The 17962-nt window shown below is 32.7% G+C and overlaps 1 long non-coding RNA gene across 1 annotated transcript; it reads right to left on the reverse strand.

Moving 5' to 3' along the window:
* Positions 1–10788: 10788 nt before the first annotated feature.
* On the reverse strand, positions 10789–12563 carry LOC120177333. Its single transcript, XR_005521402.1, has 5 exons — positions 12149–12563; positions 12006–12063; positions 11185–11524; positions 11034–11110; positions 10789–10921 (listed from the first exon to the last, which is right to left on the reverse strand). It is a non-coding gene; the product is annotated as an uncharacterized LOC120177333 (long non-coding RNA).
* Between the last annotated feature and the right edge of the window lie 5399 nt (positions 12564–17962).

Below are 17962 nucleotides of genomic sequence, written 5' to 3' on the forward strand. Positions count from 1 at the left end.
CATTTTATGTTAATAAGTTGAATAATTTATTCTAGAGTATATTCACACCCATTAGCCACTAATTCACTCCTAAAACACTTAATCTCCTCTTTATACCCTTTCCTTTCACTAAAGTTTCAAGACTCATTTACCCTAGTTTCTAAAGCATTTTAACACAAAGTTAAAGTTATCTTAATTTTGATACGAAAACATGGATATAGGACAATTATATGGTCATCATGGAATAATAATTTATATTTAGTTATTTTATTTATTTTGAAATATTACCAATTAATTTTATTATCAATTTAAAATATTATATAACTCTAAATTATTATAAAATTTAAGTTTTGTTTTTAATAAATTTTGTTAGTAAATAATATTTATTTTTAATATTTTATTATTTTAAAATTAATTATATATATTATTACATAAATTAATTAAGAAAAACATAAAGATATTATGAAAATATTTTACTTTTGATTAAAAGCAAGCAAACAACTAAAGAAGCTCTATTGGGCTTGTTATAAACAAAAAAAATAAAGTTGGGCTATTGATTTGGGCTAATTAATACATTTGTTTTAATATGTGCTAGCTTGTTATAAACCTTTCTTATACCGCCTCGCCCCGACCCAGGCGGGCGCTCCTCTCGTTGCTTGGCTGCTCCTCGGGCGCGCCTTTGAAAACTCAGTTGCAACCTACCAAAACAACCACTTAACACATGATGCCTAGCTACGTGATGATAAACTGCCAGTAGACGAAGAGAACTGGATTAAATATGGAAGGTAGGACTGGTGAGAGGAACCTTGGTAGATAAAAGCTTGACTTCCAAGTTAACATTCTCATAAGAGTTTTTTGTTTTCTTCAAGTACAAGGCATCTCTTGAGTGTACCAACTGCGAGTAGAATACAGGAAATGAGTTTTAGTTTAGGACATAAAAGAATAATTACGGCATTTCTCAGACATATGTCTGAACAGAGGGGAGTGCTACTAAATGCTACAATTAGTTGTTCATTTTTCCTTTTGAATACTGCCCAAGGATCCTACCTTCATTATTTCTGGGTCATTCCAGGGTCCTTTATTAGATCTAAGACAACCACCAGCATTTGGGCATGAGTAAATTCCACCAAGAAACTCCGGTAATTGTCTGCTTGGGAGATTTTCCTCAAACAAGTCTGGTTAGAAAAGTTCAAAAGCAAGCAGTAAGATATTTCACTAGTAATACAAAAAAAAAACACACAACCTTGGATCAATTATCTCCAATAATTCGTTATGGAATTTGGTCCCGAGAACCTGTAAGATCAAAGAATACTCATTGATTAGTTGAAATCCAGTCTTCAAAACAAAAGCATGCATCAATACACATTTCTTCGTGATCAAGCATTTCAATATTATTGTACATTGATTACCGTTGTTTTGCAATCAAAATAATTTCGACTTCTTAAATAGAAAGGAAAATGTAGTATAGAGAAGCAGAGTCAATCCACAGGGACTGTGGTGTTTCTGATTTAGTAAAACTGTTTTTTGATTTTAGGAGGAGATAGAATTCCAAGTAAAGTTGAAAAGATTTAATAAAATAGATAATAATAAATAAAAGGAAAAATAATAAAATAATAAATAATAATAGTAAAATAAAAAGGAGTTTTTTAAAGTTGTTTTTAAAATAAAATATAAGAATTAAATAAAAGAAATAATTAAACAAATAATTTAAAGAGATTGAGATAAAGAGAAACTTATTGTGAAAACAACCTCATACTTCAGCTTTGCCTCAAATTCCTCGGATCATCGAAACATATTTTTACTTCAAGATTCAAGTCGGATTACAAGGATAATTCTTCGCTGCCAACTCGGATTGTGTCGTTTCAACAATAACTGATTTTGATCTTAGTTTCCTCTTAGCAAAAAATTTTGCTAAGTGTGTTCTCGGGAAGTTGAATATGCTTCAATAAGCAAATCCTTCTTCAAACGTTAACCATAACAACATCCAGACCAATGTCGAAATCGTTTTGATTTGAAAAGTAAGCTCAGAAAACAAAGAGAAATCCGAAGCGAGTTAAGTACCTTACAATTCTCACATTTGGAATTGAGTCTTCGCTTTAGCCCTTGGCTTAAAAGAAAATTAGCTAAGCATGACCAAAGTCATATTTAACTGTAACATTCCAAAATCAGGGCTAGTGACTAAAAGGTAATTTTTTAAACTTTGAGGTATGATTTTGAAAATTCAAAAAGTTCAAGGACTGGGTTGGGAAATATTTTATGAAGGATGGTTTAGTAAATATTGAATGAAGTAAGGATAAATTGGTCTTTTCAAAGAAAAGATTTTTATTTTCCTTTATAAAGGATATTTAGCATGGGATGAGAGAAAGAAAAGTAAAGAGAAGTCTGGAAGCTTGGCTTGTCTTCTTCCTCTGCCGTGAGTTTAATTTGCAAAGGTAAGTTCTGAAATTTAGTTAGTTTCTTAAATGTTTGGTGGTTGGTTCTAAGCATGGGTGTTATACAAACTTAAGAGAAGCTTTAAGTGGCTTAAAAACTAAAAGATGAATAAGTTGTAAGGAATTAAGGAAAAATAGTTTTTAAGTGAACTTTTGAATAAGGGTATAAAAAGGAATTTAGGAACTGAATTTGACTTGCCATAAGGGTGAGTAAGAAATAACAAGTGTTGAAACTGAGTTTAGATTACATAGAAAATTTAGTAAGATTCTTATATTTAAGAATTTAGATAAGATATGGGAGATAATAAGATGTTGGAATGATAGAAAATAGTTAAAGTGGTTATAATTGAGTTTGGTAGCATAACAAGGGCCTTATATATGAAAATTGGGTGAAGTATTGATAATTTTCGAGTGAAAATAATATGTTCTGGGCAGGGTGTATCGGTACACTATGAATAAGTACCGATACACTAAGACCAATTTTGAAGAACAACTTCATAGTGTATCGATACATTAAGGAGTGTACCGATACCTGTGAATTTCGAAGCTAATTTGGGTATCGATACACCCGTAGTGTACCGATACCCTCCTAAAGGGGAAAATGAATTTTGGCTCGTTAAATTAGCTTAAGTTATTAGCATCGAATTATAAGGTTTAGGCTTCTGATAATCGTCTTGGAAATTATATTGATGTAGATATAGAGCCTAAATAAGTTCCGAAACAATTGGCAAGTAGGATCAATCGAGGGAAAGACAAAGAGTTATAATTGCTCAAATTGACTAGTGAAGCTAGGTGAGTGCATCTTAGTTATTATATGATGATGAATGGAAATAAGACTTGTGATAAGTCTATTTCCTATATTAGAATGCATAAATCCATGACTATAAGCATGTGTTTGATATGAATATATATGATGTACGCTATTGGGTATGTTATATAATTGTTGTGAATACATGTTGTGTGAATATGATATAAACCATGTGATATTGAACTATGTGACTATGTATGAATGATATAAGTTATATGATTTTAAGGTATGTGAATACAGGTTGAGGAGATAAATTATGTAATAATAAGAGAATATGATAAAAGTGAGTTCATAAGAATTAATAGGAAGTAGGTAAACAAATATAAAGGTTATATAAATAATAGGAACTGGAGTTAGACAAGTACATAGTTGTGTGATCATTTATGTAAATTAGTATAATAGAATTGTATGATTAAATGAAAAATGAGATCAGCTAAACAAGATTGACCTATAGAATGATAGGAGAATAGTATATTAATTAGGAGACTTAAACATAAATGATGATACGCACTTATAAGATAAGATATAAAGAAAAGATTCATGTGCTTAAATAAAATTATGACATATGGGTTATATGAAATTGAACTAAGTAAATATATTAGATTAATATATATAAATGAAATGATAGAAGTGATATGTGTTTATAAGTATGACATAGGTTACATGATATAGGTAAATATAAGAGAATGAAACTTAAGCTATATGAGATTATATAAGTTATTAAACATGACATATGTGATTATGATAAGAAGAACATAAACCATTTGAATACAAGTATAGGTAAAATGATATATATGTGTGTGTGTGTGTGTGTGTGTGTGTGTGTGTGTGTGTGTGTGTGTGTGTGTGTGTGTGTGTGTGTGTGTGTGTGTGTGTGTGTGTGTGTGTGTGTGTGTGTGTGTGTGTGACTATAAGTTGGAAAAATGTTATATGATTTATACCAGGATAAGTTATGAGACTATATGTGAAATGAAATGAGTACATATTTATATGATGAGATGGTGAACTATATGAACATGTGAATATATGTCTGTGAGAAGACATAAGAATAAGATATAAGCAATTTTATAAGAAATGTAAAATGACGTGAAAAGTTGATAGAAGATGAGTAAAAGTTATCTACGTGATTATATGTATATGTGATCCAAGTTATGCGACATAAGATACGTGAAATGTGAAAGTGAATTATGTGTTTATGTGAATATGTGAAATGATATAAATAATAATGCCCATGTTATGTGTCATGAGAGCTAGGGATATAGTTGGCATGCCAAGAGTCGAGGGTCTACGCGGTCCTTCGGGATATATATGTATCCTTTGGAACATCTATGAGGTCCTTTGAGACATATACTTGGTCCTTAGAATATGTATTTGATTCTTAAGGAATTTCTATGTGGTCCTTATGGACATTTTATATGGCACTTTGGTGCATTTCTACGTGGCACTTTGGTGCAATTCTATGTGGCACTTCAGTGCAATTCTATGTGGCACTTCAGTGCATTTATACGAGCTTTGGTGACAGCATTAGTGTACAACCTCTATAGACTCACATATATATAGTTCTCACATGAGTACATGGTCCATTAAAGATACAATATGAGAAAATTTTATGTGATGTTATATGTTTATTTTGGTGATATGCTATTATATGATGTGTATGTGTATTAAAGATAATACTATGCGATAATGTTATGAACGTAAATGATGATATGTGTGCATAAGTGTAACTATTCCATAAAAGAATATATGAGTTGGTATGATAGGTACATGTATGTATTTATGTTTTGGATGCATAATGAGTTTGATAAATTAGTAGGATTATATGAAGTGTACATAGTAGAAATTAGAATTTATATTTTATATTTAAGTTTATTAATGCCTCACTAAGTCATTGACTTAGCGTGTGAGTGTTTCACACGTAGATTCCGAGAAGAGGAAAAAATGATCGAAGATGAGCATGTCAAGTAAGCTTATCCTTCCTAAAGATCATATCAGAAAAGTTTAAATTATATGTATTTTGTTATCTGAACTGTAGTTGGCATGTAAGATAAAATATTTTTATTGGATACACTATGATAAGTCTGTAAAACCATATGTTTTTATATAATATAAGTTATTTGGTTCATTTGAAATCTCAAGCTAATTTTTTTGATTTTGTCAAATAAACGTTTTGAAAAGTCATTGTGACACCTGGACTCGGATCCGGGTCGGATACGGGTTGGGGGTGTTAAATTTAATGGTATCAGAGCTAAGGTTTAACCGATTCTAGGCTTAAACCGAAGTCAAATAAGTTTTAAAATGTGTACATGTCAACTCAAAGTGAAATAATTCAAGAAGTGTGTTGTCTTGCTACTAGAATTAGATTATTACGTTATAATAAAAGTATGATAATAGCAATTCACCTGCCCTAACCAGGCAAGATGAAGAGCGGACACCTCAGGAAGTGCCTCGTAAAATCAAAAGTGGATTTCAGAAAGTTGAAAACATGTTAGAATAGTGTTAGAGGGTTTTTACTATTTTGAATCGAAAAAGTAATAGGGAGTAGTTTCGTTATTTCGTAAACAATATAAAATATGGTGAACAAATGTCACCATGTGAATGTTAGAAGATTTAGTGATGAGGTTACTAGTTTAGAAAAATTCGAGAATAAGTATTTAGTGATAAGTTTATCATATGTATAAAGCCAGAGCTTATGAATTTGAACAATGAAATCATAACATGTATGGATAAGAGTGTAGTTTGATAAGTTGATTGAATAATTGTTAAGCTAATTTACATGAAAATGAGGTATGCAAGTGGATTATGAAGGAATTGTGCTCAGATTAAAATAATGGCATTGGTGTTGATATCATTCCCTTTTCAAGAAGTAGTTAATTGTACTATAGTTCTAGAGAGAGCTCAGAATGATTAAGAGAATTGGTATTTTATAATGATTAGCACTATGAAAGAGAGGCGTAAATTTTGGGTTTCAAATACAATCATGGTTGGAATCAGTAGTATTTCATGTTAAAAGATCCAATCTGATAAAAGTCGGACTCACTTAAGTAGTCGAGTCTAGTACTGGAAAATTTAATAAGGAGTTGAAGATAGATATGAAGAAAGATATGAAAATGGAGGAGTGGATTAAGAGTTCTGTTAGTAATTATGTTAATTGAATTTACGAAAGAGTTTAAGAATGTGTACATCGGTGATTAGTTTACAAGACAAAGGAAGTTGGAATGTTGAGTTTGAGCAAAGGAAATTGCATAGTGCCTGAAAAAGGATGTGGATATGATAAGTTAAATAAATTATTGACGGGTTAATTTTGATTGAAAGGAATGTATATAATTTGTTCAATGAATTTTTACGTTTCAGATTGGAAGAATCGGTGTTGATTAACGAAGTTATGTGATAGTAAGTGTAATTGAGTTAAAAGATTAGAAGATAATGTCAGGGTAAAGTAATCAAGTATGGCGTGGATTTGGATACGGTTGTATATTTGATCATATGAATATGATGCAGTGGAGGAGATAAGGATTCATATGTTTAAGGGAAATTAAGGATTTATGTAAAAGATTAAGGTGATAAAATGGGATATTTGTATTATATTTGAATAAGGATTTTACAAGGAATAAGATTTGTGCAAAAAGCTTGGATTATCAGAGTTATGAAGATGGGAAGAATGGGTAATTAGAGATAAGTATAAGTAACATGAAAAGAGTATGAGAGTATGAAAGAGAAGATATGATCGATGTTATAAGGATATTTTGAGTTATGAAAAATAATGGAATAAGGAAATGAAAGGATGAAATTTAGAGAAATAGATATGATAAGAGTTATATGGAAGTGTAGATTATAAGTTTGATGTAGAAGTAAGAAAAATATATAAGGTGATACGAAAAGATTGGTTGATTTCGTAAAGTATACGCCTTAATCATATTTAATAAAGATTTAAGGTTATGTTTGTTGTTCAAGTAGATGTAGTCAGGAATATAAGAATTTAATTATATATATTAAGGAAGTTCAAGATACAGTTGAAGGGTGGTTTATGGGACAAAGCAATTAGAGAATGATGAAAGAAATCAATTGACTCGTGAATGGGAATGGTAAGGATTAGGATTTCTGTTTATGTGATGGTTGACATTAGATGGATCTATAAGGACAGGAAAGATTAAGTAAATGAAGTAAAATAAGAACATTAGAAGATATGTATAAGTAGTGTTTTATCGATGTATGCAGTGAAAATTCAAGGACGGATTTTCTTTAAAGGATGGGAGATTTGTAACATCCCAAAAGTAGGGCTAGTGACTAAAAGGTAATTTTTGAAACTTTGAGGTATGATTTCAAAAAATTGAAAAGTTTAGGGACTGAGTTGGGAAATATTTTATGAATGATGGTTTAGTAAATATTGAATGAAGTAAGGATAAATTGGTCTTTTCAAAGTAAAGATTTTTATTTTCCTTTATAAAGGATATTTAGCATGGGATGAGAGAGAAAAGTAAAGAGAAGTCTAAGAATTTGGATGAGATATGGGAGATAATAAGATGTTGGAATGATAGAGATTAATTAAAGTGGTTATAATTGAGTTTGGTAGTATAACAAGGGCCTTATATATGAAAATTGGGTGAAGTGTTGATAATTCATAGTGTATCGATACATTAAGGAATGTACTGATACCTGTGAATTTCGAAGCTAATTTGGGTACCGATACACCCGTAGTTTACCGATACCCTCCTAAAGGGGAAAATGAATTTTGGTTCATTAAATTAGCTTAAGTTATTAGCATCGAATTATAAGGTTTAAGCTTCTGATAATCGTCTTGGAAATTATATTGATGTAGATATAGAGCCTAAACAAGTTCCGGAACAATTGGCAAGTAGGATCAATCGAGGGAAAGACAAAGAGTTATAAGTGCTCAAATTGACTAATGAGGCCAGGTGAGTGCATCTTAGTTATTATATGATGATGAATGGAAATAAGACTTGCGATAAGTCTATTTCTTCTTATATTAGAATGCATAAATCCATGACTATAAGCATGTGTTTGATATGAATATATATGATGTACGCTATTGGGTATGTTATATAATTGTTGTGAATACATGTTGTGTGAATATGATATAAACCATGTGATATTGAACTATGTGACTACGTATGAATGATATAAGTTATATGATTTTAAGGTATGTGAATACAGGTTGAGGAGATAAATTATGTAATAATAAGAGAATATGATAAAAGTGAGTTCATAAGAATTAATAGGAAGTAGGTAAACAAATATAAAGGTTATATAAATAATAGGAACTGGAGTTAGACAAGTACATAGTTGTGTGATCATTTATGTAAATTAGTATAATAGAATTGTATGATTAAATGAAAAATGAGATCAGCTAAACAAGATTGACCTATAGAAGGATAGGAGAATAGTATATTAATTAGGAGACTTAAACATAAATGATGATACGAACTTATAAGATAAGATATAAAGAAAGGATTCATGTGCTTAAATAAAATTATGACATATGGGTTATATGAAATTGAACTAAGTAAATATATTAGATTAATATATATAAATGAAATGATAAAAGTGATATGTGTTTATAAGTATGACATAGGTTACATGATATAGGTAAATATAAGAGAATGAAGCTTAAGCTATATGAGATTATATAAGTTATTAAATATGACATATGTGATTATGATAAGAATAACATAAACCATGTGAATAAAAGTATAGGTAAAATGATATATATATATATATATATATATATATGACTATGAGTTGGAAAAATGTTATATTATTTATACCAGGATAAGTTATGAGACTATATGTGAAATGAAATGAGTACATATTTATATGATGAGATGGTGAACTATATGAACATGTGAATATATGTCTATGAACATAAGAATAAGATATAAGCAATGTGATAAGAAATGTAAAATGACGTGAAAAGTAGATGTAAGCTGTGTAAAAGTGATATACGTGATTATATGTATATGTGATCCAAGTTATGTGACATAAGATACGTGAAATGTGAAAGTGAATTATGTGCTTATGTGAATATGTGAAATGATATAAATAATAATGCACATGTTATGTGTCATGAGAGCTAGGGATATAGTTGGCATGCCAAGAGTCGAAAGTATACACAGTCCTTCGGGACATATATGTATCATTTGGAACATCTATGAGGTCCTTTGAGACACATACTTGGTCTTTAGAATATGTATATGATTCTTAAGGAATTTCTATGTGATCCTTATGGACATTTTATATGGCACTTCAGTGCATTTATACGAGTTGTGGTGACAGAATTAGTGCACAACCTCTGTAGACTCACATATCTATAGTTCTCACATGTGTACATAGGCCATTAAAGATACAATATAAGAAAATTCTATATGATGTTATATGTTTGTTTGGGTGATATGCTATTATATGATGTATATGTGTATTAAAGATAATAATATGCGATAAGGTTATGAACGTAAATGATGACATGTGTGCATAAGTGTAACTATTCCATAAAAGAATATATGTGTTGGTATGATAGGTACATGTATGTATTTATGTTTTGGATGCATAATGAGTTTGATAAATTAGTAGGATTATATGAAGTGTGCATAGTAGAAATTAGAATTTAGATTTTATATTTAAATTTATTAATGCCTCACTAAGTCATCGACTTAGCTTGTGAATGTTTCATACGTAGGTTCTGAGAAGAAGAAAAAAGGTTCGAAGATGAGCATGTCAAGTCAAGTTCTCCTTCCTAAAGATTAGATCAGAAAAGTTTAAATTATATGTATTTTGTTATCTGAACTATAGTTGGCATGTAAGATAAAAGATTTGTATTGGATACGCTCTGATAAGTTTGTAAAACCTTATGTTTGTATATAATAGAAGCTATTTGGTTCATTTGAAATGTCAAAACTGAATTTTTTGATTTTGTCAAATAAACGTTTTGAAAAGTTATTGTGACACCTCAAACTCGGATCCGGATCATATACATTTTGAAAGGAGTATGCGAAATATAGATAGAAAACTAAAGATAAAAATAAGATTTTATTCTCAGATAAGAGATATATGTTTATAAACTCACCTATTTATAGTCTTCAAATTAATAAAAACAAGCTAAAACAATTTAAATCCTATTTAAAACACTTAAAACTATTTAAACTAAAACAATTAAAACAAAAATAATATTTAAAATAATATCATAAATCCTAATTAAAATACTAAACTATTTAAACTAAAATCATAAAATAAAGATAAAATATAATATTTAAAATATTATCCTAAAACTTGAGTTTAATCTAAATTCGAATTCCAGAAACGTGCGGCCAATCCATTCGTGCTTCTAGAAACGCTGACTGGATCTTCTAGAAAATGCTGACGTATCGCCTCGTCGGATATTTCATGTCCGAATTCATGCCTACTAATCCAGCTTTGATTCCGAAAATTAAAAAAAAAACTACATAATTCTGACCTTTTATTGCAATTTCCAGAATCAAACGTCTTGCACGAAAAATGAATGAAAACGAATAATTAAACCACAAAAGCCAATGATTAAGGAGTAATTTAAAAGCAAAATATTGACTAAATTAAGCACTTATTATACATGAACCTTTGCAGTAGTATTTGGATCAAGAAAGCCTTTTTCTGTGTTCCACAGTAGTTTGAATCCACTTCCAGCATTAACTTTGTACATTTGATGTAAAGTCTGTGGAGAGAATGCAGATGTAAGCAACAATAGAGGAATTTATACATAAGAAACAGAGACACACGCGCAAACATATATATATTCAATCAGCTTAATGAAACAATTAAGATACCTCAGGATAGTTGCCACCATCAATGTGCTGTATGTGCATCAAGAGATCATGTGAAACCTTGCCAAACTCACCCAGTTCTGCATAAGAAGGAAATAATGTGAAACATGATGGGGATTAAATACATATGATTTGTCATTTTTTTAATACTAACCAACCCCTGGAAATCTAATATTGTTGTCGTACGATCTATGTTCCTCTGAGCAGCAACAAAACAGGCAGGAAACTTCTCCAAAAAAGCCTTCTCAAATCCCTGCACATGATATTTTAAAAATCTTTCGACTGTAGTGATCTTCATCAGCTTGGCAGGGTCAGTTTTACCAATTCCTTCAATATAAACAGGGTGATCCTGTTTGTCCACTCCACGGTAACCATGGGGCAGTTCTGAACTTCTTCATATTCATCATACACAATCCTGCATGTGCATTGTAGATGCTCGATTTGTCCTGGGCTCTCATTCGAAATCCCACGTGAAGCACCACCGACGAGTTGATCTGCAGGCACCAAATCAAGCCAAAGTCAAAGATTTCACCTACCCCCAATTCAACCCCTCCATCACCAACTACACACCAAAGTAAAAAAACAGAGAAAAATAAAAATAAATGGAGAAGTAGGTACAAAAGATATCCAAATGAGATTTAGTTGGACCATTACCTTATCTCCTCGTTGGCAGCAAACAAATGGGACAAAAATCATATGCAACATAAAAAGAAAAGGGAACGGCAGCAGCAAAAAAGGGGGGAAGGAAAAAAAACAGGGTAACAAAAGAAAACACAATTTCTTCTTCCCAGATACTGAAAAATAATTATTATAACAAGAGTTTCAGGATTGTATTCAAAAACTGAAAAAGAAATAGAAAGATTGATTTTTTTTTCAAGTATTCTTCTTCGATTTTTCTTTTCGTTGTCCAGTTCATCTTGCTGTGTTTGCTAGTATTATTTCGAAAATAAATAAAAATTAGAGAGATCCATTTACCTTGCTGTGTTCGGATCGTCGCCGAAGGTTCGTAAGAGTGCTGTAAGTTTTTCGAATCCTTGCATGTTATTTACTTAGTTTAGTTCTCATACGTCGGGTTTTCAGAATATCAAAATAGAAATAGAGGGGGTTTAAGTTATTACCTTAGTGTTGCGTGCTCCCATAGCCGGAGGAGAGAAGGTCGAAGCTATAAAATCTTTTCGGTCAAGTTTAGCATTTTGGAATTGGAAGTATTGGATTACATGGCTGTTTGCTTAGGTTTTTGGGTCTTTGAGTAGAAACTCGAGAGGCTTAGGTCTCAAGTTTAAGCTTGGATCAGAGAGGAGTGCAGCTACCACGGCACGGCGGCCGGCGTAGAGAGTTTTGGAACTCTCGGTTTGGGAGAAGGAGATGGAAATAGAGTAATAAGAGAATTATAGTTATGTTACCTGAGCTTGTTGAATCCTCATTATAGTCGCGATGGTCGGAGTTGGTTCTAAAGCTCTTGAAGTCTCGGCCGTGGCATGCGAAAGTGGGAAGACGAAGGAAAAGAATGGAGAGATGTTGATATGGGGCTGAAGGAGGCTGGAAATCAGATTAGGGTTAGTGCAAAATAGAGTTTTATATTAACTGATTAGGGTTAATTTCTTTAAGGTCACTGAAAGTTTACCGCATATTTATACTTTAGTCACTGGTAAGGAGGGCTTTCTAATTTAACCTTTTATGTTTGTCTCGATTTAGTTATTTTCCAAATTTAAATTTTAGTTATAATTGTTATTTGATATGAGGGTCATCGTATTTTTCTTTGTAATTCATTTAGGTCATTAAATCAATGTTTGCATGTTTATAATTTTGTTCTTTTATTTTATGCGCGTTTAATTTCAGTACCAAGTAGTATTATTGTATATAACTTTTAATGTTTTAGTCATTTGGACCTTAAATTGTTTCATGTTTCTTTTTAGTCCTATGTGTGTTTAGGGTTTATTTCAGTGTTGATCTTTTATGATGGTGATTTGTTTTACTTCAGTTACATTGTTTATTATAGTATACTATTAATATTTGAGAAAATCGCCTCAGTGACCAAAAAAAAGTTATAATATACGATTTTAACCAACTTTTTTTGGATTTGCCAAAATGACCAACAAAATCGCAACGCGAAATAAAAATCGCAACGCGATCCCCAGAATCGCAAATCAGTTTCCAAAATCGCAACGCGATTCTTGAAAATCGCAATGCGATAGTACAAATTCGCGCAACGCGAATATGAAAATCGCAACGCGAACACATAAATCGCAACGTGTATCCGTATATCGCAACGCGTATCCGTAAATCGCAATGCGTATCCGTATATCGCAACGCGTATCCGTAAATCGCAACGATAATCCGTAAATCGCAACGAGAATCTGTAAATCGCAACGAGAATCTGTAAATCACAACACTGAAATTTTGGGTATATAACACTGAAATCATAAACTAAATCCCTAAATCGCAACTCATTCCATCTCCATCTATCACTCTCTCCGGCGACATCCGTTCCTATATCCAACGACATCCTTCCCAATCCGGCATGTCTGTTTAGTAAATTAATTTACAACCATGAAATCATCTAATGTTGATCATGTTTGGATAGATTTGTGTTTTGGAGGGTCATGGGATAATGTTCATGGTGTTTTACAATATATGCCTTTACCCATGAATCTTCAACTAAAATTGTCTTTACAAAAGTTAACTTATGAAACTCTAATGCTACGTGTTTCAAATAAATTGAATTTAGAGCCCCTAAGTGGATTTAGGCTATCTTATCAGAGAAATGGTAAAGTTTATTTGTTAACCGACAATGAAGATGTTGAACGATTCATTGCTTACATTAGTGTTTCACAAGATGATGTTACATTGTATGTTGTTGAACCTAGAAGTAGTATTGTTGGGTCAGTAGCGGGTAGTAATCAACTAAGTTTTTCTCAAAACCCACAACCTTTCTCTAATCCAAATCCCAATCAACTTTCAGCACCAAATTCCGGTTTTCGTATTGACCAGTTAGACGATGATGAGCCAACAGAAAAAATTGTGAGTACTAGTCAGTATTCGAAATTTGGTCTTGGTCAATATCCGGACTTTGATATTGGTCAATACACGGATTTTGATGATGTTTCAGAAGAAGAAACAGACCATGTGTGTAATGATTTTAATATTGGTCAATACCCGAATTTTGATGATGAAACACCCGTTGCCGAGGAAGATGTTGTTGATGATAATGAGGAGGAAGTTACGACTGTGAATGAACATGTTGAACATCCATTCTGTAATTCATATAATCCTGAAGAAGAAAAAGAAGAAGAAAAAGTCCCCGAAGAAAAGAAAATGCCACGGGAGTATAACTGGAATATGCCAGAATTACTTCAGTTACCGGAAGAAGAGTTGGCAAAGAAAGCAGTTGATTGTTACACAAAAGTTATTCGTGTCAAGAAAGATGATTGTTTTGATACAAAGGAAGACTTGAAGATAGCTTTGTATACGAAATGTGTGGAAGATGGCTATCAACTAAAAGTTAACAAATCAAGCAAAGATCGTTTCGAAACAAGGTGTATGATTGACAAAAACTGTACGTGGCGTATGATTGCAAAGAGAATAAAAGATTGCAAAATGTTTCAAGTTAGGACTTTTATTGATAAACATACATGTTCAAGAACCCAAGTTTTTCCTCACCATAGACAGGCAAACAAAAAGGTGTTGGGTGGTTTTCTGGCTGAGTTAATGTTTTTGAATGGCAGGGTATATCGGGGACATGAAATTATGACTGACATGAATGCTCGGTTCAAGATTAGTATATCATATTCTCAAGCTTGGAGAGCCAAATGTTATGCCTTGGAATTGTTGAGGGGGTCGCCAGAAGCATCGTTTGCCCAACTGCCGGCTTATTGTCACAATTTAAAGCTGAAAAATCCTGGGTCGGTAACTCATATCAAAACAGATAGAGATGGACGCTTTGAGTTGCTGTTTATCGCCATTGGTGCTACGGTTAGTAAATCAATATAATTTTGTTGACTCATTTTTGTTAGTTACATGCATTTCACATTTAAATGATTATATTTCTTGTGTATATTATTTTGTAGATTCGTTCGTTTATTACTTGCATGCGCCCAGTTATTATAGTTGACGGAGCACATTTGAAAGGTCGATACCTTGGAGTAAACTTATTAGCAGTAGCCATGGATGCTAACAATGGGATATTGCCAATAGCTTACGGGGTTGGCAAATCTGAAACCTCTGATTCATGGACATGGTTTATGGGGCATCTTAGGGATTGCATAGGTCCTATTAGCAATCTGACAATCATATCCGATAGGGCAAACTCAATTGACAACGCTGTTAGAAGGTGTTTCCCAGATGCTTTTCATGGACTTTGTGGTGTTCATTTGTATAGAAATCTAAAATCAAGGTCTGCTGGTATAAAAAAGCACAAATGGACATACTGGAAGGCTGTAAAAGCTTATCGGGAAGTGGATTTCAATAAGCATATAAATTGTTTAAGACGTGTTTTGCCTCAGTGTGCTCAAACACTAGAAGATGTCGGGTTTGAAAGATGGTCAAGAGTACATCAACTTGGAGCAAGATATGGTTTCATGACGTCTAATAGTGCAGAATCAATCAACGCTCTAAGTCGTCATTCCCGGAAATTACCCATTACTATGTTAATGGAGTTTTTTCGAGCCTCTATTCAACAGTGGTACTACAAGAAAAGAAACTATGCAGGTATTATTTCTTTGAATTCGTAACTTATCATATTTATATTTTACTAAGTATTGTTTATTTAAATTTACAGGAACATTGGAACATCGTGTTACACCATGGACTGAAAAAAAGATAACGAAACGTGTTGTGAAGTCAACGTCATGGAGAGTTGAACCATGTTCAAACACTTTGTTTCAAGTACTGGATAATAACTTAAATGGGCTAGTCGATCTAAATGCAAAGACGTGTAGTTGTATGAAATGGCAAACATCTGGTTATCCGTGTGGCCATGTTATAAAAGTTGCTCTTCATTTAAACCAAGATGATTCAAGCGCATACGCTATGGATTGCTACACTACAGAAGTTTATCGACAGACTTATGTCGAGATTGTCTACCCTATTCCACATCCTTCTGAGTGGGACATACCAGATGACTTACAAACAGTTTTGCCACCAGCCATGGACAGAAGGCTACCTGGCCAACCAAAAAGTCACGATCGTATACCGTCTAAGGGTGAAGAGAAGAAGAGATCGACATGTAGTCGGTGCAAGGAAAGTGGTCATACAAGGTTGACATGTGGATCACCAGTGCCATCAAAATCATCTTTTCCTCTACCAAAATATGGATCCTCATCAAAATCCAAAGCTCATATGGTGTCAAGCAAAAGGCAACCATCTTCAAAATCCCAATCACAATTGGCTTCACCTTTTGGGACTGTTAACTTAGGTGATTTTTAAATGCAAACGTTGTATTATGTGGATTTTATGTGTGAACTTTTAACATTTTCAGTTGAATTAATGACTCAGGCCAACCATTTTGACTTAACCAACTCTTGTTATTCAGTTGTTATCACTATTAGGCATGCATTTGACTATCGCAACACGGAAATTACAATCGCAACGAGAGAATCGCAATGCGAAATGAAAATCGCATTGCGATTCTCTCGTTGCGATTTTCATTTCCGCATTGCGATTTTCATTTCGCATTGCGATTCTCTCGTTGCGATTTTCATTTCGCATTGCGATTTTCATTTCGCATTGCGATAGTCAATTTTGCCTTCAACATAATGCAGATTGAAATCAACAAAATCAACCATTACATTTCGCAATGCGGAAATGAAAATCGCAACGAGAGAATCGCAATGCGAAATGAAAATCGCAATGCGAAATGAAAATCGCAACGAGAGAATCGCAATGCGAAATGAAAATCGCAATACGAAATGAAAATCGCAACGAGAGAATCGCAATGCGAAATTAAAATCGCATTGCGATTCTCCCATTGTGATTTTCATTTCCGCATTGCGATTTTCATTTCGCATTGCGATTCTCTCGTTGCGATTTTCATTTCGCATTGCGATTTTCATTTCGCATTGCGATAGTCAATTTTGCCTTCAACATAATGCAGATTGAAATCAACAAAACCAACCATTACATTTCAATCAATTAAACAAGCACAAATAAGAATTATATTCGCATCAATTACACAAATCAACTTTTACAAATCATCTTTTACAAATCAATTAAACAATCAAAAAATAAGCAATAATTCTTATTTCCGATCATCTACTATTGAATCAACTTTTACAAATCAATTAAACAATCAAAAAACAATCAATTAAACTATTGAATCAACTTTTGCAGCCATACATCATTTTCACGCAGTTCACTTCTGAGATTAACCTGCAGAAACCAAACATTTGCTCAAACAACACTTTCTACACATCTAAAACCTACAAACAGCAAATTATTGAATTCTAGGTACTTAACCAAACATTTTCAAACCAAAAGTATATAAACTTACCAATTGTTTATGGACATTTTTATAACGCGGATGCAGGTAGGCAGCGTCTCGTATATATCGATTTAGCCATATAATGCCGAAACCACAAGCCTACTGCAGCTCTATCTCTATCGGTGGGAGGTAGATACTTGATGCTTCCCGTCGTCAAACGCTCCAACGCCAAGCATACGAGAGGACCACAATCTCCTCTGGCTCCGCTCGTTTGTTGTGGCGCGGTCTCGTCTCTAATAACTGTAATATTGAGCTTCTTTGGCTTCTTGTTTCCAGAACGAGTCCAATAATTGATCGCATCCAAGAATTTAGCCAAATGAGAGCTCCATCCCTTAATAACATCTCTTAAATCAGCCAATGATATGTAATTTATCATGCTGTCATACACTATTGTCTTAAGGGATGGGAGCTGAAGCTCGACGAGAATCCAATGTTTACGTTCCAAAACAGGGAT

Source organism: Hibiscus syriacus, unplaced genomic scaffold (genome assembly GCF_006381635.1).
Source record: "Hibiscus syriacus cultivar Baekdansim isolate YM2019G1 unplaced genomic scaffold, ASM638163v2 tig00112285_pilon, whole genome shotgun sequence".
Classification (NCBI taxonomy): domain Eukaryota; kingdom Viridiplantae; phylum Streptophyta; class Magnoliopsida; order Malvales; family Malvaceae; genus Hibiscus; species Hibiscus syriacus.